Source organism: Rousettus aegyptiacus, unplaced genomic scaffold, assembly GCF_014176215.1.
Source record: "Rousettus aegyptiacus isolate mRouAeg1 unplaced genomic scaffold, mRouAeg1.p scaffold_m13_p_9, whole genome shotgun sequence".
NCBI lineage: Eukaryota > Metazoa > Chordata > Mammalia > Chiroptera > Pteropodidae > Rousettus > Rousettus aegyptiacus.
The window spans coordinates 65,444,495-65,469,233 of NW_023416312.1; the positions used below are offsets into that span (position 1 = coordinate 65,444,495).

At 34.6% G+C, this 24,739-nt stretch overlaps 1 protein-coding gene across 5 annotated transcripts in view; it reads right to left on the reverse strand.

The window, feature by feature from the left end:
• ACSL4 (acyl-CoA synthetase long chain family member 4) overlaps positions 1-24,739 on the reverse strand; it is an 88,446-nt gene that overhangs the window by 59,124 nt on the left and 4,583 nt on the right. The window lies entirely within an intron of this gene.

Consider the following 24,739-nt stretch of genomic DNA (forward strand, 5'->3'; position numbering starts at 1 on the left):
AAAAACAACTCAAGTACTGTTTCACATTACCTGTGCACCATAGCTCATAATGCACCAGATACCAAAGGATAAAACAAGAAATGACTGTATATGAGTGTCTAACTAGAAGTAGTGATATTAGAATCCCAGAAAAGTAACCAAGCCTGACTCTAAGAAACAGTACTCCAAACTCTATCAGAAAATGGCAAGATTAAAAAATAGGTAGAGGAACTAGTAGACCTTTTTTCCCAAAGATATAAAAATGGCCAACAGGCTCATGAAAAGGTGCTCAACATCATTAAGTATCAGAAAAATGCAAATCAAAACCACAATGAGGTATCACCTCACACCTGTTAGAATGGCTACTATCAAAAAGACAAGAAATAAGTGTTGGTAAGAATGTGGAGATAAGGGAACACTTGTACACTGTTGGTAGGAATGTAAATTGGTGTAGCCACTATGGAAAACCATATAGAGTTTCCTCAAAATACTAAAAATAGATCTACTATATGATTCGGCAATCTCACTTTTGGATATATAGCCAAAGGAAATGAAAATGGGACATCAAAATAATATCTGGACTCCATGCTCATTGCAGCATTTATTCACAATAGCCAAGATATGTAAAAAACCTAAGTGTCTTTCCAACAGACGAATGGATAAGGATGTGGTATACATATACAAAGGAAAATTATTCAGCCATGAGAAAGAAGGAAATCCTGCCACTTGCAACAGCATGGACAGAGCTTGAGTGCATTATTCTTAGTGAGATAAGCCAAACAGAGAAAGACATATATTTGCATAATATCATATGTGGAAGCTGAAGGCATAAAAACAGTAGAATGGTGGTGACCAGGGGGTGGGGAAATGTGAGAATTGTGGAGATACTATTAAAGGATACAATTTTGCATAGAAGATAAGTAAGTTATAAAAATATAATATATAGTATAGTAATTACAATCAATAATACTGTGTCACATACTTCAAAATTGCTAAGAGTCTGGATCTTAAATGTCCTCACAACTAAATACAAATGTGTGACATGATAGATGTGTTAGCTAAAGCTATGGTGGTAATCATATTACAGGATATAAATTTATCAAATTAAGATGGTGTACACCTTAAACTTCTACAATGTTGTATGTAAATTTTATCTGAATTTAAAAAAAGAAAATACAAGAAGCAGGAGTCATGCTCTTAATGGTTTTACCTGTACCTCTTATTCCAGCCCCTTGCCTCCCCCAGTCAGGATAGGAGCCGAGTTCAGAGACAGGGAAAAAGTATGACCACAGGAAACTAGTCAATCAGTCTATCCAGGCACTCTCAGCCCCAAATGCCTGCAGTCACCTATTTCCCATCGAAATGAAAAAATGAATAATTTCCTTTAAATAATGCAAGACTCTATCCAAATTCAAATACAGCACTAGTCTAGGTAGAATCCTAGAGATATTTTCATTCTCCCTCAAGAAATATACTGCTTAGTTTTGTGATGATCTTCAAAATATATACACCACAAAGGTTTAACAGTCGGTTTACAATCAATGAGTAACATACTTTGGACAATGCAGGAGAAAACTACTTAACATTTGAATAGTCAGAATAGTAAAATAAGGCCCTTCAATAATTTCATATTGCTTACTTATATTTCAAGATCACTAGGGCATGATATTATGATTCTGAAGAACTGAGCTTTTATTTTTATTCAGTTGTACTCAGTGCCAGTTGCATATGATTATGAGAATAACCCTTCAAATCTACATACCTCAGTGGAAGTCATAAAACAAACACCCATGTAACTAATTACCCACACAACTAGCTGGCATTACTAAGACAGTTAATTTTCCCCTTTGCTACCATTATAAGGATGAAGGAAAGAATGATTTATACCTAGGCCAATTACTGAGTATGCCTTTTGTTTTTGTTTAACAGAACTACTTTCAACTTCAAGTTAATATTCACAATCTACTTTTGGGGAGGAGGTGCTAGTGACAGTATCAGCACATGTGTGAACACAAAGGTTAAGACTACTTATTAACTGAAAGCATGATATTTAACATGATTTTTACCCCAGAGGGCTAACTAACAATTGATATTAACACAAAGAGGAGAAAACTGTATATACAGTCACATGCCATATAATGATATTGCAGTCAACAATGGACTGCATATACGATGGTGGTCCCATAGGATTATAATGGAGCTGAAAAATTCCAACACTGTGGCATCACAGTGCAATGCATTACTCAAATGTTTATGGTGCTGCTGGTGTAAATAAACCTACTGCACTGCCAGTCATATAAAAATATAGCACATACAATTATGTACAGTACATAAAACTTGATAATAAATGGCTGTTATTGGTTTATATATTTTCTATACTATATTTTTAATCAATAGAGTATACCCTTCCTATATATATAGAAAGAATATATAAATACATATATATATATATTTAAAGTTTGCTGTAAAACAGTATGTTGTATTATGCCAGCAGCAGCCTCATACACCTTGTGTTTACACATCTCTTGATTGTGTTACTTTCTCTCGTGCTTGATTTCATCTTGTGTTGTTTTGTATAGTAACAGGCTATTCAGGCTTGTAGCCACGGAACAATAGAGGCTATTGTCACATGGCCTATGTGTGTAGTAAGTCAAACCACATCTGGATTTGTGAAAGTTCACTCTACGATCCCACAACAACAAAATCATCTAGCAACAGAATGTATCTTCATCATTTAGTGACACATGACTGTACATATTAAAATAAAGTCCAAATAGCTAACAAAGAGAATGTTGCAGGGGGATGTAATACTTCTATACACAGATGTATGCATTTCCCCCATAGAATGATTCAGGTAACTGATAAACGACCTACAGATGGTGGGATGGGGGTCTAGGGATACAAAATATCTACTAGTTTAATTTGGAAAATAATTTCATCGGTAAATATTTGTTAATACTTGATGACCAGTACTATGGAGAGAGAAGCTGGAGAGGATAATCAAGTGTCAGAGAATTCTCTCAGCTGGATGAAAACCCCAGCTTCAAACCCCAGGTGAGTGATTAGAGGAAAAAGCGATACAAATTCAAGGTAGTGTTCAACTTCAGACATACCTCATATTTTGAAACAAAGTTAAAAACAAACCATTAATATGCTTAGTTTTTGCCCTCTTTGCAAAGAACTTAGACTGTTAACCAATATTTTGAAAACATTCCTCTAGAAGTAAAGACCGTACTAAACTTGTAAAGTGTTTGTTGGAAATGTTTCGCGCATAATGAATCTCCCTCCTGTACTTAATGGCTCAAGGACTGATCTTAATAAGTTTTAAAAAAGGAATGTTTTAGAAAAGAATAGAAAATATTAACAAATATTAACAAAATCCTAAGCACATAAGTGTTGAAATTTAAAAGTAAATTCTGGCAAGTCCCTATAAAACAAGTCCCTAAGCAATAGTCTTTTATAGGTCTTGTTTTAGATAATATATATGTCATGTACTGGCAAGTACCAACAAATGGATGAAAACTGTCACCCTAGAACACAGTTAAAAGGTTATAAATGTTGAAATCAAGAAATAAGGTACAAAACAGTGTGTGTGACTCCATGATATACACATATATTTGAGTAGGTGCATGTTCATTGAAAAGAAAAATATGCAACAAATATTAATGCTATTTATAGCTGTGTGGTAGAATTACAGACTAGTTTGATGCATTTTTATATTTTTCTATTCTTTGTATTGATTTAGTATCTTCCAAATTTTCCATAAACAAAAATTGTTTACTTAAAAATAATTTTTGAAAATTACATAGGGATAAGAAATTGATTTATTTAAACAGGTCTACATGACTGTCATAATCCAGTAGAAGTACCTACTGAAGGCTATTGCTGAGAATTTAAGCTAGAACAGAATCTTTTCTTTTCCCCTTAACAATATACATGTATAAGTGGTCCTGAAGACTTAAATGGTCATAACATTATGGGTCACTTGATTCATAAACATTAAAACATATTAAGGAAATGTTATAACCTAAGTAAAACCACTCATTATCTACTGTGCATAGTATAAAGAGTATGGAGATAATTCCAGACTGTCATAGACTAGAATGTTGCTTAATGGAAAAGTTAGGTATCCTAAAACGAAAAGTGTTTTTAAAACAGTTACGATATCTTGATAAAGCTGTTTTAAAAAATTCAAAGATTACAAAATATAAAATACAAAGTGAAAGTCTTTTTTATTCAATCTGCTAGAAATAACAGCTTTTAAGAATTTGATAAATACCCTTGGGGATTTATTTACTATTTTTTTTATCAGTTTCAAGTATATAGTACATTGGTTAGACATTTGGATAGCTAGCATTTTTTTTAAAAGCATATTCTAATACACACAATTTTTAAGCAAAAATTGAAATGATACTATCCATACAAGTTTGCAACTTTTTTAAAAAAAATGACTCTAATATGTTTCCGTGCCAGAACACATAGATCTAATACTTTTTAACAGTTCTACGGTATTCCATTTTATGACCATATCAAAATTAAGTCTAACTAATCTTTCCTATTGACAGACATTATGGATTTTTCTAATTCTCATCATTAGAAATACAGCAACGAACATCCTTACCAATATATTTATGCCAGCACTTTTCTAGGATACATTACTAGCAGAATTGCTAGGTCAAAATGGTATGACCACTTTAGATTTTAGTCTATTAAAATTTTCCTCCAGGTCTAGAAGCAGAGACACCCTAGTTGCAATGATCATACCCAGCACCCAGATCTTGGGTTTCCAATTACCATTCTTCAATAAAAGGAACCAAAGCTCTTTGGAGAAGTGGATGATTCCAGAGCCAGAGCAGGAAAAGGTGCAAGTTGTGCCTGGCATATTCCTGGTGCCAGAAAGTAAGAAAGTGCTTTTTAAAAAAATGGGGACTTGTCAAAAAGACACAGGGGCCAACTCAAAAGAGCTCCCAGTCATCAATGCTGAAACAATTTGAATAAAATAAATCATATTATTAGGTTATAACCCAAAAAATAAAATATCCACGAGTCCATACCAATACAAATGTTTGGTTAAATAAATGAGGTAGAAAGAACCAATCTTACTTACAGAAAAATTCTAATTAATAAATGTGGAAGGAATAAAGGAAATAGAATATCTCCATTAGAACACCACAGTAATAACTGATGCAGGCAAAATCCATCAGTGGATGCTAACACTAGTGAGTAAAAGTTTAAAGCTGAACTCGATATATGCATGGTCTCAAAGTATTTCCTCCACATATGCATTATCATCAATAATATAGAATAAGAATTAATATGTATTAATTGCAAAGAGAAAAATTGTAACTTTGCTGTAGTAAAACACAGTTGACACCCCCTTAACCAGGTGATCAAGGTTATCATCACCAGCCAATAGGGCACATGATATACCTCGAGACATGACACATGGAAGATGATAAAACTTTGCTTCTGTGGTATTCTCGCCCAAATTGCACAATTTCAATCAAACCATGAAAAAATATTAGATAAACCCAAATTAGGGACACTCTACAAAGTAACTGACCAGTGTCCTTCAAAGTTGTCAAGGTCATAAAAGGCAAAGGCTGAGAAACTGTCACAGATTGGAGAAGACTAAGGAGACATGACAACTAAATGTGATGTGGGATCCTGAATTGGATCCAGAAAAAGAAAAAAAAATATGTTAGTAGAGATACTGATGAAATGTGAATAAAGTCTGTAATTTAGTTAAAATTATAGTATTGTACCAATGTTAATTTCTTAGTTTTGGTAATTGTACTAAAACATAATTATGTAAGATGCATAATATTAGGGGAAGCTAGGGGAAAGGTCCATGGAAATGTAGTATTTTTGCAACTCTTTTGCAAAAATCTAAAATTTATTTCCAAAGAAAATTTTAACGCCCTCTAAAAAGAATATACCATTTCATATTCCCACCAGAAGTGCCCATTTCCCCACATCCCCTCAAACACTGGGCTAAACTCTTCTTTGATATGTATGAAAAACATTGTTTTAATTTGTTATTTTTCAATCAACATAAAAATATTTCACTATATTTGAATTTCTTATATGAGTGACTTGTTTAAGTCCTTTGATTATTTTTTCTCTTGGTTATTAATTTTTCCTTACTGATTAACATTAAGAAAAGCAGCCCTTTGTCGGATGTAATATAAATATTTTTTCCCAGAATAGCTTTTCTCTTTGTTTTGGGTGCTTTGAGCTAAATACTGGCTTTTAAGTTTTAAGTAATAAAATGTATCAAGTCTCATTTGTAGCTTCAGGGTCATTTTCCCACTTCTAGATTACAGAACGTATCCCCTCATATTTCCTTTTTAAAAGTAGGATTACTAAGTCTAGGATAGATCTTTTTGGTGTGTTTGTGGGAGAGTGGGGCTGGGAAAAGAAGATCTTAATACAGAAAATTACTTTCCAGAAAGGCTGTACCTATTTATACTCCCACCAGTAGCACTGAATATTTTACTATAAAATAACTCTATTAATAGAAAAAAAGCATCTACCCTATCTGTATTGCACTCAAAAGAACCACTTATTAGCTTAAAAAGCTACCATTCACAGAGTCTCTGAGTTTCTCTTGCTTCAGACAATTTATTCAGGCCTTTCTTTCTACCCAGAATTCTGCTCAAAAGCCACCTTTTCTGGGATACCTTCATCAATACCCTGGCCTAAAATTTCTAGCCTTCTTTTGAACTTCTATAGCTCTTCTCTAATACCTCTAAAATTGAATTATATTACCTTGTATTATTTATTAATTTATCTTAATCACTTACCTTAAGTGTAAGCTCATTCAAGGCAAGGGCTGTTTATTATTATCTTATTATCTCTGCATCCCACCATGGCTTGGAAATACCATCAGATATTTGCTGGAATGGGTAACAGAAATAAACTAACACTTGTCAGAGAATACAGCTGGTTAAGTCTTTTTCCTTCACAATATCAGCCTTCGTTTCATTTGCTTGTAACAATTTTTAAGCTAGAATTTTTTTTTATTTTACCATCTTCACCAGATATTTTGGAAAAGTACTTAGAACAAAAAGCTACCATTATATTTTAGAATGATGATAATCAATTTTAGCCAAGCAGAAAGTCCTTGATTCTACTCATAACACAAAGCTGTTTTCATTGCTATAAGAACATATAAATTGCATATCCATGACAGCAGTGGATATTTTTTTATTAATAGTAAAATCTGCAGTATTCTGGGGGTAATTAATAATATACCCATCCATGGCTTTTACCCAAGCTCTAAGACAGAGAGTTAGTCTGAATGCCAAGAGAAATACTCCAACTTCTAGCTAAGAATTCTGTTATCATCCATTTTGTTATATAACTTCTCTCCCTATAATTAGTATTACAAAAGTACACACACACACACACACACACACACACACACACTTGTGAACCTCAAAAAGGAATATATCTGCCAAAAAGGATTCCTCATGGTTAACTGGCCCCAAATTCATAAACATAGTTTAACAGCCATTGCTGGCAGAAGCACTCTGCATTTCAGGGGAAAGCCACAAACTAAGCTGCCAGCCTGCTACACTGCTAGCGTGCCTTCTGAGTCAACCCTTATAAGGGAGCTCCTCGCACTGTCTTTTGACCAATATGACTGAGAACTGCCTTGTCCAATCAAAACTGCACAGCTATACCCTCATTTGCATATATGCTGACAAATCAGAGGGGCTCCATAACAATCAATCACTATGCATGAAGCCAGCCAATCAGGACAGTGCTATTTGGACCAATCGAACTGTACAAATTTGGATTCCACATTTGCATAAAAATGGATTCATCAGGAACCAGGGCAGAAACTTTGTCTATACAAAGCAGCCTCCCTTTGTCTTCTTGACAGAGCACACTTTCAGTTTCCACCAGAGGTTGGGTTTTCTCAGTTTGTAAACCAGTCATCTGAATAAAGTTTCTCTTCTTTCTGTAACCGAGAATGGGAATTACTACTGGCATTAGATTGGTGGCAGCAACCTTTTATTGATAAGTTTTACTATAGTATGGCAAATTATATACATATACATATATACATGCTCATATATGTAAACTGTAGATATATAAAAATAAAAATACCTAACCTACAATGTAAGTACCAGACTTCACCTGGGACAAGAAGATAAACTACAAGCAAATTGATTCTGCTCCTTACTTATACAATAATAGGCATTCAGAGATAAAATAGGCTCTAAAATGAGTAGTGAACTAGTCTCTAAAAAGAAACTCTTCTCCCTCTCCCATACAAATTATTATAGGAGCTAAAATAGTGTCTACTGTCTAGAACATTAGAAAAGCATCTTATGGTCTTCCCTATATGATAAAATTAAGAATTTCTTTCTAATCAATATTGATTAGTTTTATTCTTAAGATGAATGTCAGAATATTAGAAAACAATAAAAAATTACACTATTCCTATCCTTTTGGTTACCTAGGATTAAATTAACAACAGTATCAAGAGATTAAGAAACACATTCTCTTTAAAAACTCTCAATATTTCTACTGCATTTAAATAAAACAAAGTCACAAACATCGATAAGTCCTATTTGTAATGTCTAAGTTAGACATAGCTTGACGATTATGAAACAAGCACCGGGGGCGGGGGGGGTTTTAATAGGGGAAAATTGCTGTCACACTGATAACTCTCGAATCAGAACCAACAATCTTACAATACTGATTTTTAAATATTTTGGACAAATAGATTGCATAATATCAAGCAGTGGACTTACCAAATCTCTTCCTTTCAAGCTTATTCAAGAAGTGTGTTGATACATGCATGGTTCTGAATTTACAAGGCTTTCATTAAAATACTACAGGCATGAACAACACTTGAAAAAAAGCATTTGTTACTCTACGTGATCTTGACCAGAAGTACTCTTGTGTGAACAATCAAAAGTTTCAGAAATTCTGTGCAATTTTTGACAAAACTTATATTTTGTTTTTAAAGAATACAAAATATGAGTCTTAATAAATACATGCACAGAAAGGACTAACATAATGAACAATAAGCATCCATGGAGCAATAATTTTAAGAGAAAAAAATCAGCACTTTCTCCTATATTAAAGCTGAGATTGATAAATTACTTGAAAAAGGAAAAATGTATTTTTAGAAACACAAGTTCTTATAGCTAAAATATGGCCTGTTTTGATATTTCTTATAGTATCTGGGGCCACCAGTTCCTCGTAGTACTACTGTTTATAATATTACATTTCCACTTTCATTTACACCAGAAATAATATTTATTTACTAAAACAGGCAACAATGTACTGGGGTTTCATCCAAAGTAGTGACAATTAAGAATAAAGAAATTACTCAATGCTGCCAAATGCATACAAAAAACATTTGACATACTGTTGACAGAAGTGTACATTGATACAAGCTTTACAGAAAGCAATTTGGCAATATGCATCTAGAGGCCTTAAGTCATATTCCATAACTTAGTAATTTTACTTTCTACTTGTAGGAATAGCCTAAGGAAATAATCAGATATACACACACAAAAATGTAGACAATAGTCATCACTGTGATATAAATAACAGAAAAACTAGAAATAACTTTAAGTGCCCAAAAGGAAATTGGTATAATAATAATGTATCCATATAATTAAATCCTATAGTCATTAAATATAGCACTGTCAAAGAACATTTAAGGTTATGAAAAAATGTTCAAGATAGATGAAGTGAAGTTTAAGCTGAAAGTTAAAGCTCAACAGCAGGTTCCTCAAATATATGCAGGCTGCAAGCCAAAATGTTCATCTCTGGGTTGTAGAATTATAAGTGATCTTTAGTTTTATCGTTATATTTTTCTTAAATTGTCTAAAACTTCTACAGTGAATATATTATTTTTTATCATTTAATAAATAAGTAGAAAATATCGCACCAGTCTTTCAATTAACACTAGTGTGTGTATGCATATGTTGATAAGTGACAATGTTTGGCTCTACTGGAGTGGCAAAGTGATACTATAAAAGGAGCCACAAGTTGACTTCAACTGCTATGGAAAGAAGACTGGACACTTCTTCTTTTAAACTCAAAGTAAAATAAATGTCTTTTGCTCATGTACTCTAATCCAGGAAGCTAAACAAAATGAAGTTTTTTTTCCTTACCATAACTATGATGTTAAATGTTTCCTAAAAGCTAACTGTCCTTGCGGTCCCCCATGTCAAACTGTGACTAACAAAAATGGAGTATTACTAGCAAGTCAATAGACAATATCAAACAGCCAGCCAATCATGAGGAGTTCTGCATATATGGAAATATAACTTACAGCCCAGAGTTCCACTTGCTTATCCCCGTAAACAGGAACTCAAATGCTAGATGATATCTGAATAAGTTTTAACAGGTACCATATGTCAGATGGAAAATGTTTCTCAACTGACCAGAATCGGTCCCCTTGAGGAAAGTGAGCTCTGCCACCAGAAAAGGTATCAGAAGCCAAAAGGCTTCTTTGCTTTCCATTTGGGAGATGAGAGACAGATTACGAAGGGAGGGGTTTTCAGAAGTTAGTTCTCCATCAGTACCCTCTTGTTTACAACCTGAATTCTGGACCAACTACTCAAACCTCAGAGGATATCATCTTACCTAAAACCATCTTGCTTCAGACATTACAATCAACTGAGACCACATTACAAATGTGTATGAGCTAACTTCTAAAAGAAATAGGAGACTGAAAAGGCTGAATCATTTTTTCCCTCAAAGTTTTCATTTCAAAACATTTTGGGAAACAGATCATTAAGTAATCTCACTTCCTATAAGGCCTACACAGCTTTGAATGTGTCCTCTAATAACCTCAGGGCCTACCAACACAGAGTTCATGATACTAAAAATTATAAAAATTATATAGCTACTACACATACAATTTCACTGCAATATACAGTAATACAAAGAAAATTAATATTTTTACTTCAAAGTAAAGGGAAATCTATCTGTGGCTGCTGGTTAACTCACTTGGATTGAGCCAATGTTTTTGAAGCTTGGTCCACAAGTGTGATCCCTGTATGAGTTGGTTAAAATGAGAGTGATCATTTTCCCAGCTTGCTAAGGTCTATCCCCTGATTTGCACCTATTGTCCCAGCATAATTATTATTAGAGTGCCCCCCTTTTTTTTGCAGAAACATCCCTAGTGTTATCCCTAACTCTGGTCCCACAGAAAACAAGGTAAGAATGTATGGCTACATCAGCAGAAGCCAAACTCCACGGCCATGCAAATGGATGAGTAAATGAAAGCGCCAACTTTGTGCCATTACACACACATACACACACACACGACTCTATCCTGAATTATTTCCACTTCCAATATCAAATTATGACAAGCTTAAACAGTTTATGTACAACTGAATATCCAACTTCTATAATCTAGATTATAACCTTAACTGATAACTTCAAACTGAAGTCAATTCCTCATCTTACACAACACACACTTGTATTTTAGGTACATAAAGGATAAATCAGATCCACTATAAGAAAACATGTCCATGTATAGGTTTTTGATTTGTAGGACTTTTAATACATTTCCTGTTTAGGAAAAAAAGAAGTGCAGCTCATTGCCAGCATTAATTTTACATAAATATGGTCTTTGAGGCTGAAACAAATCTTACTGGTTTTCCATGTGAAAATATAAAAACTGTTCTTGGAGTTATTTCTAGACAGAATCTGTCCTTAACCCTAAATGTATACATAAATCAGATTCATCAAATGAATCTTTGGCTAACAACTGTTGGAGAACAATGTTAACATCACATGCAGGAATGCTGTTTTCTACGATTTGGCATTTTCGGTAATCAAGAATTACTTTTTTTTTGTAAATGGAAATATCACTACTAAGAAAGAAATGCTATAAACAGAATCAGGCCATTTGTTTCCAAAGAGTATTGATATACTAGAGCGATGCTAAAATAATAATAAAAGTGAGATATTTTGTGGCAAATATTGGGGGTAAGATTAGGACTGTAACCTGTGAGTTATCTTGGGGTAAACACTGCAGCCACAAGTGCTGCTGGCAAGTATTCTCGGGGCAAACTGGAAATGGGTTAAAAACTGTAGTCCTATTTTAGAAGTTGTATTTATCCTTTAACCAACTTGGAAGGTCAGAGAAAAAAATATGACCAAGTTAACTTAAGCCATCAAAAAAAAATCTAGCCTTACAGAGAAATATATATTTTACAGTCATTTTTCTTTTTTAGGGGGGGTATAACCAATTATAACTCCCCATCTATGATTTTGTGGTAAATATGGGTCAGCAACCTTAAGAGTTGCTTATCAAGTGATATATGTAACTTCCAATCAGTGATAAAAGAATAAAGCAAACCAGAGTTTTTGGGCTAACCTAGATGCTATATAAGCTTAAAGAATTTTTCTCATATTTATAAGTTATGGCTCTTGGAATATTCTGTGCCTATTACAGTTTACTGAGAAAGATGTTATTGAACTTGGCCCGTCAGGAAACAAAAAAAGACCACAGATTAACAGGATAAGATGTTATGCTTCATGGAAGGTGAAAGAGGTGGTCAATGAAGCTTGAGCATAACACAATGCCCGGCTGAGAGGTAGTCTTCAGTGGTAGTTAGGAGCCAGTATTTGGAGCCGGATGGCCTGGGTCCAATTCCTGACTATGCCATTTCCTACAGTTGGGAGACCCCAGTCAGACAAGTTATTTAACCTCTTTGCCTCTTTACCACAACTCTAAAATGGAGAGAATACTACTACTACCTTCAGAGATTGTTGTGAGGCTTAAATGAGTTGCTCTCACAACTCCAGCCATAATAAACAACTTTTAGTTTCTCAAAAGCACCAAACTGAATCTCTCACCTCTGCAACTGGCACATGCTTTCCTCTCAAAAACATCTTCTTCTCCCTTTTCCTGGCTTCTTTTAGGTCTTAGTTTAAATGACACTTCTAAAACCCCTTCCTTGACCTTTCCATGTTATGTCAGGTGCCTCTGCTATTTTCTCTCCAAGCATCCATATAGTACAGCACTTCAACTTGTTCAAGTTTCTGTTCACCTGCTGTGTTATAAGCCCCTTAAAGGCAGAGGTCACATCTGCCCTGATCACCACTATAATCCCCAGAACCTAGCACAGCACAGGTACCCAGTAGGTACTTACTAAATAATTCCTGAATGAACACAGAATGAAATAACAAGTCTTATTAAGGAGAAAGGAAACCAAAGAATGACTTCTGAGTTAAATATTTCACTGTAGGTAGAAATTTATGAGGAGTGCTTCCTCTCATAGATTGAGAAGCTTGAAATTAAAGATGAGAAGCTGAGTAGAAATTGAGTAGAATTTGAGTAGAAATTGTGACTTCATAGCAGAGCAAATAGCAGTCTGGCCAAGGTGTTTGCACTTATTCATGTTCAAACGCTTTTATTTAAGAGTATCAGAGCAAAATTGTATAGCTAGTATAGCTAGTATAGCTCCCTGAATATTATCAGATAGGATAAATGAAACCCACAGTGCAACTGGCACAGGTAGGGAGAAGAAAAGGAAGGTGAGACCATGAACATGGAAGAGCATAAAGGAAAAGAAGTGAAAGTATTTGGTATGTTGGAGAGAGTAGCACAGCAACATCAGCTGCTTGTCTATAAAGTACCACAGGGTGGCACCAGCGCCCTTAGTTATCCCATACATATAAGGAACCAGGAGACAGCTATCTTGCAGAGTTTAGGTTGAATGCTCAGAAGTCTACTTTCAGTATAATGATGGGCAGGTGCAATTTGCTGGAGTTCGAGTTCTCTCCATACATTGTTGACATGGGCATAGGTCTTAAAGATGCTTTGTTTATCTGAGCCACCTGGAAGGTGAGTTTGTCAACATTTTTAAATGGTAAACGTTTCAGAGTCAATTCACCATTCTAACATGCAGAAATTCTCAGTAGAGTGAGAGGCCAGGGATTTTCTAGAAAGCTTTTTCAAACTATTAGGTCGAACCATATAAAATCGCCAATAGCCAAAAATCTGTTAACATACAAAAACCAATAATTTCAAATGGTTCAACTTAATACATACATATTTAGAATCAGTGACTTATTGAGCCACCGTTACTGATAAGAGTATGTCATATTTCTCAGGTTTGTCAGGGGGAAAAAGGTTGAGAACATATGTATAGTTCTGGCCTTAAGTCATGAAGAATTAACTAAGCAAAAAAAATGGAAATGACAAAATATCTAAGGATAGGGAATAGATTAAATTATAACTACATTAAAAATAGCCAAAATGAGAGAAAAACTCACAAAACAGTAAATGTCATTTTAAGTATAAAAAAGCAAATTACAAAACAGTATATAAAACACATTTTAAACCTGTCTTTTATGAAAATCCGAATAGTTTTTGGAGAATGGATTTATATTCTCCATAGAAAAAAAATGTAGAAGGATCTACACTAAAAATCTCCATAGTTGTCTCAGAGTAAGAGGATTACCTGCACTTTGTTTTGTCTTTTTATCTATACACGTTTTCGAAAATAAACATGTATAACAATTTTGGATTCTGGAACAGAAAAAAAAAGATTTTGGTAGGAAAAAATAGGGAAATCCAAATAAATTCTATAGTTTAATTTAAAGTATTGCACCAATGTTATGTTATATAAAATGTTAACACCGAGGGAGCTAGGTAAAGATATATAGGATGACTGGACATTCTTTACAAATTTGCTGTAAGACTTCAAATTCTTCCAAAATGAAACATTTATTTTAAAACGTAGGCCATGAAATAAGATCATACTCTAGAAATCTAGAAAAATCCATTTGGTTAAGAGAGTCCTACATGTAAATAAGTATATGTTATAGTAAAACTTCTTTGGTAGTAAATCACTATGCATTCTGCATGACAACAGAAAGTTGTAAAGACCATTACATAATATGGCCTTTCTGAAATGACAGCAACGCCTATCCCCCATTGGGCACAGACTCACTGCAGCAGAAAAAAAATGGTTAAGTCTCTATTTTCTTTGGGTTTGTAAACATTATTGCTGAAGACTAACTACCAAAATGACAGGAAAGAATTAAAAATAAAGATAGCTAGTAACAACTCTTTTCCTTTGCAATACATGTTTTAAAAATCTAGTTTCCCAAATCCTGGGCAGTTGTAAGTAAATGCACATCCATTTGTTTAAGAAATATTCAGTAAGCATTTATTATGCCCTATCCTTGTGGAGCTCACTCTTCGATGGGTAACATTTTAAGTAGACGTCAGACTAACACAAAGAGCAGACACATAGGTAGAATAGGAAAAGAGGGTTACCCATGAGGCAACCCTGAACCCTATAAGTCCAACCACAAGTATATACTTCTTAGAAAGCCAATGATAATAGCTACCTTCTGGGATTATCCAGTTATTCCTGTTACTGCTTAGGTATCATCAGCTGGCTTGCTTAAACATGGATTTTTTAGAAGATTCCTTCGACTACTGGGACAAGGAAAAGCACATAGAGCCAAAGAATCAAAAGTAAAGTTCTGAAAAGGAATAAAGAAAAGAAAATGCAGAGCTAAAAAACACAATCAGAAAACTAAAATGACTCGATCAATTTCATTTGTAGACTACTATTAACTGTTACAAACAATGCTGCCTTCTGATTATACTACTATTCCGGCATGTGTAAAATTTGGAATAGGTTGGTGCCACTGTGAAACACACCCAATGGAAGTTTCGTTACTTGTAGGCATCATTACTTAAAATATTTTAAATGCCTGACTATAAGGCACTTTTTCATAGGATGAGATCCAACACAAGAATTTCAAGAACAGATTTAAAGAGAAGTGCCAGAGTACTAAAAAGTCCAAAGCGGAGCAGGAGTCTTTCTCCCCCTCAATGAAATACTGTTTAAGGAAGGGGGATTGTGTATTCCCATACAAAGGCCAGCCAAGAAACCTGCTACAGTTTCAACAGTGTTGGTATTTCCTACTAGTAGATATTGCCCATTTATCTCTAAAGCATTTAACTTCTGCTGCATCTACAATGTAATTTGCCTTTAGGACATTTCTTTGCAGTTATTTCTATGAATATTTAATATAAAACATATCATTTTTAAAGTAGGTTATAGTTCTTTCCTCCTCGAAGCATCTGCAACCAATGTAAGCAGCAGTAAAAGAAGGTGGCTTGCTGTCTCAGACATATGGGGCAATCTGCTGCTTAATTTTCAAAAGCAAAACTAAGATCAACACAAAGGAAGTTTTAAAAACAAAGTTTTCTCTTTTTCCATATATCTTGATGTCTTATAATTATGTGACAGTGTCTTAAAGTATTATCAAAATGCTTCCAACACCCCAGTCTCATGGTTTCCAGGGCTGCTATGCCTGAAAGTAGAAGGGAAAGGCATTGAGGTTTGGCACCTGGTACCAAGCCCAAGCAAACATCCTGATCTTTCAACGACAATGGGGCAGTGCTGGTAAAAGCAAGAAAAAGTTTAAAGAAAGAAAAAAAAGTCTTGCAATGGCAGGACATGGCCCCAGATCTGGCCAAGTACCAAACTCCATCCTAAAATAATTCTTAATTACTTCTCCCAATGCAAAAGAAATGATCTCATGAGAAAACGTTTTGACCTCAAGAAGAAAATGGACAAATAAATTGACCTTAGTGTTACATTAGCTAGGAATGATATAAAATTAGAGAAATTGACTCTAGGTTGAAAAACAATTCTTTTGACCAAAATGAGCTGCTTCAAAATGAGTAGCCTGCATCTCATTAAAGTCATTAAAGTAACACATATATGGTATATAATAATCACGCCTTTGAGAAATACAAGTGGAGTTTTGACTCTATTGCAACTTACACTAGAGATTGTGATATCATTAAAATACTGCAGGGCCTATCAGTATGTATACAGTAAGTCCTCATTTAATATGAGTCGATAGGTTCTGCAACTTTAAACAAAACCCCATTCTAAGGAAACCAATGTTATCATAGGCTGATTGATATAAACACGAGTTAAGTTCCTCCAGCAACTCACAACATTATAATGGAAGGACACTGAACTAAATGATGCTACTTGAGGAACTGCTATATACTTAGCTTAAGGAACCCCACAGACTATAACTTGCTCTTTAAAAATTGTCTCTGAAGTACAAACTTGAGTAGAGATTCCTGGTTTTCAAAACTCGAGATACACTGACTATAGACCTCCTTCTCCTCCTGCAGTAATGCCCCAGTATAGCTTCCACCTCCCCTTTCCTGGCACCAGTGCCTTATGCAACATGATCCTTCGAATAAAAGCAGAAAGAAAGTGGTCAACAGTCTCCTTCAATTGAGGTGAATTACAAACAATATTGGAAACAAAAACTTTATCCATAAAGAGGTTTACAAATAAACTACATTTTTAGGGTTAGGGGCTTTTGAGAAAAAGATCAGCTGTCTGAAAATTGTGTTAGAACAAATCTCTCATTTTACCAAAGGTTATCATTGCAATCACAGGCCAATCACTCCACATCAACGTTTCATGTAACTAAAGAACAAAGGCATAAAAATGCAGGATACCACTGAGATAAAGACAGGAATTTGGGGGCTTTCTGAGCACTGGAACGTTCTCCCAAGGGCTGGAGGTGCCACATTTGTAGAGCACTTAATGCTTACTGCAGCTACGAGGGAAGCCCACTGAGTTAGGATTCAAGACAGCTAGCAGGGCTGGTGCAAGTGCCTTTTTATCCCCACTGAATACTTGGTACTCCTGGGGTTAAGAATCATCCTTCATTCAACTCTACCCACTCAGTCCCAAAAGAAATGCTGAAAAGTGATGTCAGGGAAACTCCATTTCAAAACAGGAATAAAAAGGAGGTGGGGGATTCACCATGAAGGTTTCTATTTTTCAGTTGTCTCTTCTAAAACTACTTTAAAGGATACCACCTGTAAAGAAGTAAATTCCTTGGGGGCTGTTTCCTACAGAAAGCTACTCCCCAACAAACATTTTAATACTCAGCAATCTCTTAGTAGTCAAAAGAATATTAAAATTAATGTAAATGTGTATAAATTAAAAACATAAAATGCCCAACCTTCACACTTGACACTAAAAAACAAAATCTAGGTAAAGAAATCTAAAATTTTTGGTTGGAAAATTCCAGTTGTATAACATCCTTACAAATTCAGACATTTTACTTAAAAATCTGTAGCCTATAACTATATTTGAATGAATATACTATGACATTTCTTTCTATTAGGGGAAATAAATACTACATAACCTGCCATCTGCAGGTTCCTATAATTCACCAACAGTGAGCCTGAACCCTGCTTTTTCTAGTTTATGGAAACTACTTGCTTCACAGAAATTGTAACCTACTCCTGTGGAGAACTGCCTAGGCACAGAGAGAATTCCAAATATTTTATATTAAACCATTCTACACTAACCTTGTACTTGACCAAATCCTGAAGATTTCTGTGGTTCCAAGTACAAGCATATCATTATCCCTGGTCTATTTTTGCTACTCTGTTTGTCTGAAACACATTCATCTGACAATTGCTTACAGCTAGTTCTGCATAGTTCTACCCCTCCATCAAGTTATGATTTGTTAACTATTCTCTTGAGCTACTTCTCAACTTCAGTGGGCATGTGGAACATAGAATCTTTTTACTTGGATTAATCCCACGAGATATTAGTACTACTTCTGTCCTCTGTTTTCAAAGCCACGCTTGAATTTTAAGCTCATTCACCAAGTTCCTGTTTCCTTTTTTAAAGTTGTCAGCTTTCAGTTCATTTGAGAAGGAGAAATGACTAACATGCAGGTGGTCCCCCACTTTTCAAAAGTTCGCTTTATGACACTTCATTTTTACAAAAGACCTACATTAGTACCTGTTTTTGCTAACAAAAAGAAATCCAAAGAGGATTTTTGCTTTTCTGAAAAAGGGTGAAAAGCAAAAATAGCGTTCAGTGTTTGTTTTGCAGTGAGTCCTTAGAGTGGCAGCACATACCCCCCAATAGTAAGACTGGTCCTTCCCAGAAACGCCACTCAGCATCTCAGCATTAAGCCATCCTTTGAACTGGGTCCATGAGCATGTGCGCTTTATCTCGATTTATTCTGTACATCTATTAGCAAGATGTGTCCTAAAATAGCTTCTTCATTTTACACCATTTCAGCTTAGGAAAGGTTCCACAGGAAGGCCCTACTTTTGGATATCTGGGAAAACCTGTATTCTGAGCATAATGACTGATCACCATCTCAGCTGTAGCAGCTCTGCCCATTTCTCCAGGTTTTCTTGGATGACTCATCACTTAGGTACCCCCAAGTCCTTTGAAACCCTATCATTGCTTTTTTATAGTATTAAAATACTTTAAGCACATATAGAAGGTAATAAGCAGAATACATAAAACAGGTACTTCACTATGCCTTCCACTGAATTAACTTCATAATGTTTTCAACATCTAATAGTCTACTCTCACATGCCCTTCTCATTAATCAAGTGAGAAATAGGGAACCTCTATCCTAACTCCCCAGTAAAACCTGGTAATTTGACAGTATCTTTGATAGAAAAGTCTTCATGCTGAGAAATCAATTCCAAAAAAGCCAAGATGCACAGCATTGGAGAAATGGGATACTGTTTTAATCCCTGTAACAAAAACGTGAGTAACTAAACTGGCCTTCACATTAACACCACTGTCTACACAGTAGACTCTTTTGTAAAATACTGTATTGAATTCATGGGAAATGATTAAAGTATCAAAAGTCTTCGATGTAAAGTAATATATTTCACCACTAAGTTCCTTAGCATAAAACTGAAGATTTTCTACTGAGCCTTCAGCAGATGTGCTTAATTAATGCTTCTAGACATGAGAGAGCAGAATACATACATACTTGTCCAAATCAAAGCTGGTTCTCCAACACAGTTCTCATAATATTCTATTTTATATACTATAGACTGAGATATCACAGACAAAGAAGATTCACGTCACTACAGATACCTAAATTTTGTATAAGTTGTAAAAGAATACAAATATGCTCACGCCTTTACTGAAAATTAGAGCGGCTGGTTTTTCCTTAAACCGATAAAACTGTTCAAGCCCAGTTTTAAAATCTTCATTAAAACCAAACTCCACCCTCTCAAAAAAGATTCATAATGACATTTTAATGCATTGCACTTATACATCATTACTAGTAACTACAATTTAAATAACATGTCCATAGTTAAAATAAAATCAGAGCTGAAGTAGTTTGACATTGAGGGTTTAAAAATTCCTTGGTCATCTACTTTTGGTGACCATGACTTTTTTCTAAAAGATTATACAGTTTCTCCCAGAAACCAGTTATTTTAACTAGAATAGAATGCTATATTTACATGGCACTGTGTTGTTCTTTTCCCACGAAGATGTCTTTTTCACTTATTCAGAGTTACCGATCATGAAAGATGCACACAATACAGTGTTAAGTTAAATGAAGTAAATTACAAATTGATGTGTGCAGAAAAAAATCCATTTTTGTAAAAAGATACTTATATTTGCTCATGTGCATGCACAAATGTATATATGTACATACAAATATCCATACGTGTGTACACAAATGTGTATATACCCATGTATACCCAAAGTTGACAATAGATCTCTCTGGGTACAGGATTACAGTCTTTTTATTCTTCTTTGTACTTATATTTTCAGTGTAGAAAATTTAGAAAATACAAATAATACTTTAGCAAAGGGAGAAAATCATTTAAAAAATAACTGTCATGTTTGTTGCTTTCACTTTTATATCCCATAAATACACGATATCATGGGGTTTTCAACTTCCTGTCAGACTATATTTTGCTTATCATGATCATCTTTAGACCCACCCATGTTGTCACAAGTGGCAGTATTTCATCTCTTCTTATAGCTGAGTAATAATATTCTATTGTATATATGTACCATATCTTCTTTATCCAATCATCTATCGATGGACACTTTAGTTGTTTCCATGTCCTGGCCACCGTGAATAATGCTCCTATGAACATCAGGGTGCATGTATCTTTGCAGATAAATCTTTTCAGTTTTTTGGGGGGTAAATATCCAGAAGAGGAACTGTTGGATCATGTCGTTCTCAGAGGGAAGGGGGAGAGTTCGGAGGTAGATAGGGGTCAAAGGGGTCAAATATTTGGTGACAGAAGGAAATCTAACTCTGGGTGGTGAACACAATGCAATATGTATACAACTTATTGTTGAATGATACACTTGAAACTTATTTGATTTTGTTAATCAATGTTACCCCAATAATTTTAATTAAAAAAATAAGTGTTAAATATGAGGCACTACATTTCTAGCAGTGTCAAGGTATAATGTACAATGAAGGAATTACATTGCAAATATCCTCCAATGTATGTTTCATATCATTAACTTGCACAGTTACTATTGAAATAGTAACCAAAAATTTAGAAATACACTACATAATTGCATAGGGTTAAAAGTAAAAGTATCCCTTTTTGGTCTTCCTCTAACACCACTCCCTTTTCCTCTAGAGATAACTACTTGTGGTATCAATTAAACTTTTTTGTATTATCTATACACATAGTTAAGGTATTTTTTTTAGCTAAGTGAAATAATGGTATATGCATGGTTCTATAATTCCCTCTCTCCCATCCCTCGTCCCTTTAACAACATACTTTGGAACTCCTATGTCAGTTTATATATAACTCAAAAGGGTTTCTTTCCTTTAAAAGTTCTATGGTATTTCACAGAATGGCACATTACTTTTTAAATCATTCCCCTATTGATGGACATTTAGGTTGCTGCCAAGTTTTCATGGTTATGACTTGTTTCAAGGCAGTGCAATCTTATAAACACCTTTATACACATGTGCAGATATTTTCCTAGAATAATCTAACAGATTTGCTGGGTCAAAATATATGTACATTTAAACATGAGAGGTTTCTGGTATTCTTTATCAAAAAGTTATATAATTTGCACTCTCATTAACAGTGTATGACAGTGACCATTTCTTTCTAAAAGTAGGTATTATTAGCTTTTGCCAATATATTTGACAAAAATGGTGTTGTTTAAAAAAAAAAAAAAAGAGCAGTCAAAATGGAGTCGCTTTAGCTAAGTCATGTCACCAAACCAAAGCTTAGTAACTAACATAACTGCAGTTTCAGTTTTTCCCAGGCATGGAATTTTAAACCAATCAGTCTGGAATTTCCTGACTAATACCAATGAGGTAATCTGTATGATGAAGCCCCTGCCACTCCATTTCCCCCAAAAAAGAATATGACCTGGCCTAAAAAGAAGAATTTCTTTTCTTTTACTAATAACACCCTTGCCACACCCTTCTTCTTATAAAAACTTTCCATTTTGTGCAACCCCTTGGAGTACCCTAGAATGCTAGTTACTAGAATGTTGTCCGATTCATGAATTACTTAATAAAGCAACCTGGAGCTTTGAATTTACTCGGTTGAATTTTGTTCTTTAACAATGGTTTTCATTTCCCTAATTACTAGAATGAATTTGAGCATCATTTTTCTTTTATTCATCATTTTTATTTTTTTTTCTGGTAAGTACCAATTCATAACCCTCTTCCACTTTTTCTAATGGGTGCCTTTTTTCTTATTGATTTGTCAGATCTCTTTGTATATAATAGATATTATATAAAAGCCTTTTAATCTAATGCTATTTGGAACAGTTGATTAGTTCATTGAAAAGGTCAATTAAGGTGAACAATCATGAAAATATGCACATGACAAACATTTCATTTTATCTTCATTTCATTTTATCAGTAGTAAATGTACACCCATTCATTCAACTTTTGATATAGGGCCAAGAGGCCAAAAACCTTTAAACTCTAGGCCCGCTATTTGTAAAGAAATTTAAACTGAATTCTTAGACAACGTAGAACTTCAAAGAACTTAAAAGACATTTGCAAAGCACTATGAGTGAAGAATCCTTTTAGATTTCATACAAATCTTTTATTGTTGTCTTATCTTAGATAGTAGTAACTTGCTTTCATCAACTATTTCCAAAGCACTCAATTTGTTTTGCATTTAAAAAATGAACCTACTATAACTATCACCCAGCTTCAAAAATTATCCACATGTGCTACACTTTATTTCTTTAATTATCTTGACACACTCCACATCTCCACCAACCTCATATAACTTGAAGGAAATCTCAGCCATCATATCATTTCATCTGTAAATTTGCAGTAAGAACTTTAATCCCTCACTACTCATATTTTATCATGTTACAAAATGTGGAAATAAATTACATATTTACAAAAACAAGAACAACCAGCGTATACAGTTTCAGTAATAAAAGCATCTCTTCTATTGATGGGTACACAAGCATACTGGCACACTGGAAACCGACTTACTAACAGCAAGTGTTCAATGCACAGTGTATTTTATAAAGTAAATAAAGAGCATTATTTAATGTGGTGAGTCAGTTTAATGGATGTCAATTAAATATACTACGTATGTAGAAGCTATTTCACCCAGTCTGTCTTTGCCTTTTTAACTGTTACGATTGTCATATGCTTTCCAGAAGTTTTTTTTAAATATATGCTTAGATTTTTTAAATACATCCTTAATTTATGTTTGTGTATGATGTGAAGTGGGGATCTATTTCTTTCTAAATGTATAACCAACTGTCCTAACTCAATTTCCATTTTCGACATCACACACAGGACATTTAAAAGAACTAAAATGTCTATCAACTTCTAGATTACAAAAGGAAGCTGTGTGAAGAAAATAAACCAACGGTCTAAGCTCAGCTTGAGAGGCTCAAGTTATTATGTATTTAAAAATCACATAGCAAGCACTTTTGGGAGCAGAAGCAACAGCACTGCCACTATGACTCACAACAGAATCACCAAAGGACATTAGGACTGCATAGGCCTCTTTCTGAATCTCACTAGTTGCCATACCTGTAAATTTACATTCATATTGAAATAGCCCACACTTAATAACAACAAAATCAACCCAACTCTATCCATTTCTTAATGCTGCTCCTGGACCAGCATTCGTGGACTTAGTAAAGAAAATGAATACACTCTTCCCAACAATTTCCCATGGAAATATAACTAAAAGGCACTAAAAGCCGAGGTAAATTTTATTAAATTTCCTTCATAAAATAAAGACTCAAAAATTTATAAGGTTGTTGTGTCTCCGAGCAAACTTTTTCTACAAAGGACCAGAAACTAAACAGGCTTTTAGGGCCATAAGTTCTCTGTTTCAACTCTGACGTATTTTGAACGCAGCCAGGCAATACATAAATGGATGTGGCTGTGTTACAACAGAAGTTTTGTTGTTGTCTTTTCATTTGTTTACAAAAAGAGGTAGGTGGTGGGCAGAATTTAGTCACTGGCAGTTATTTTGTCAGCCCTTACTTTATACCAGCGGTCCCCAACCTTTTTTGCACCAAGGACTGGTGCTCCTATCTAATGCCTGATGGTCTGAGGTGGAGCTGAGGCAGTGAGTGATGCTAGTGCTGGGGAGTGGCTACAAATACAAATGAAGCTGGGCTTGCTGCCCACTGCTCACCTCCTGCTGTGTGGCTCAGCTCCTAATAGGCCAGGATACTGGTCCATGACCCAGGGGTTGGGGGCCCCTGCCTGGCCTTATACCAGTGATTGACCTTTCTCAAATAGGAATCCACTACTCTAGCTGTGCACTTATTGGAGCAAATATGGTGACACCGATAGAACAAGTAATCATTTCAGTAACACCTTAAAGGAACGCATACTCTCAAAATTAATCACTAACCTTTCCCTGTTAAGTTCTCATAACATGAGCACATACATTTTTCAAAATGTAAAATTGCAAGTCTCCTTAGAGCTAATGTTTATT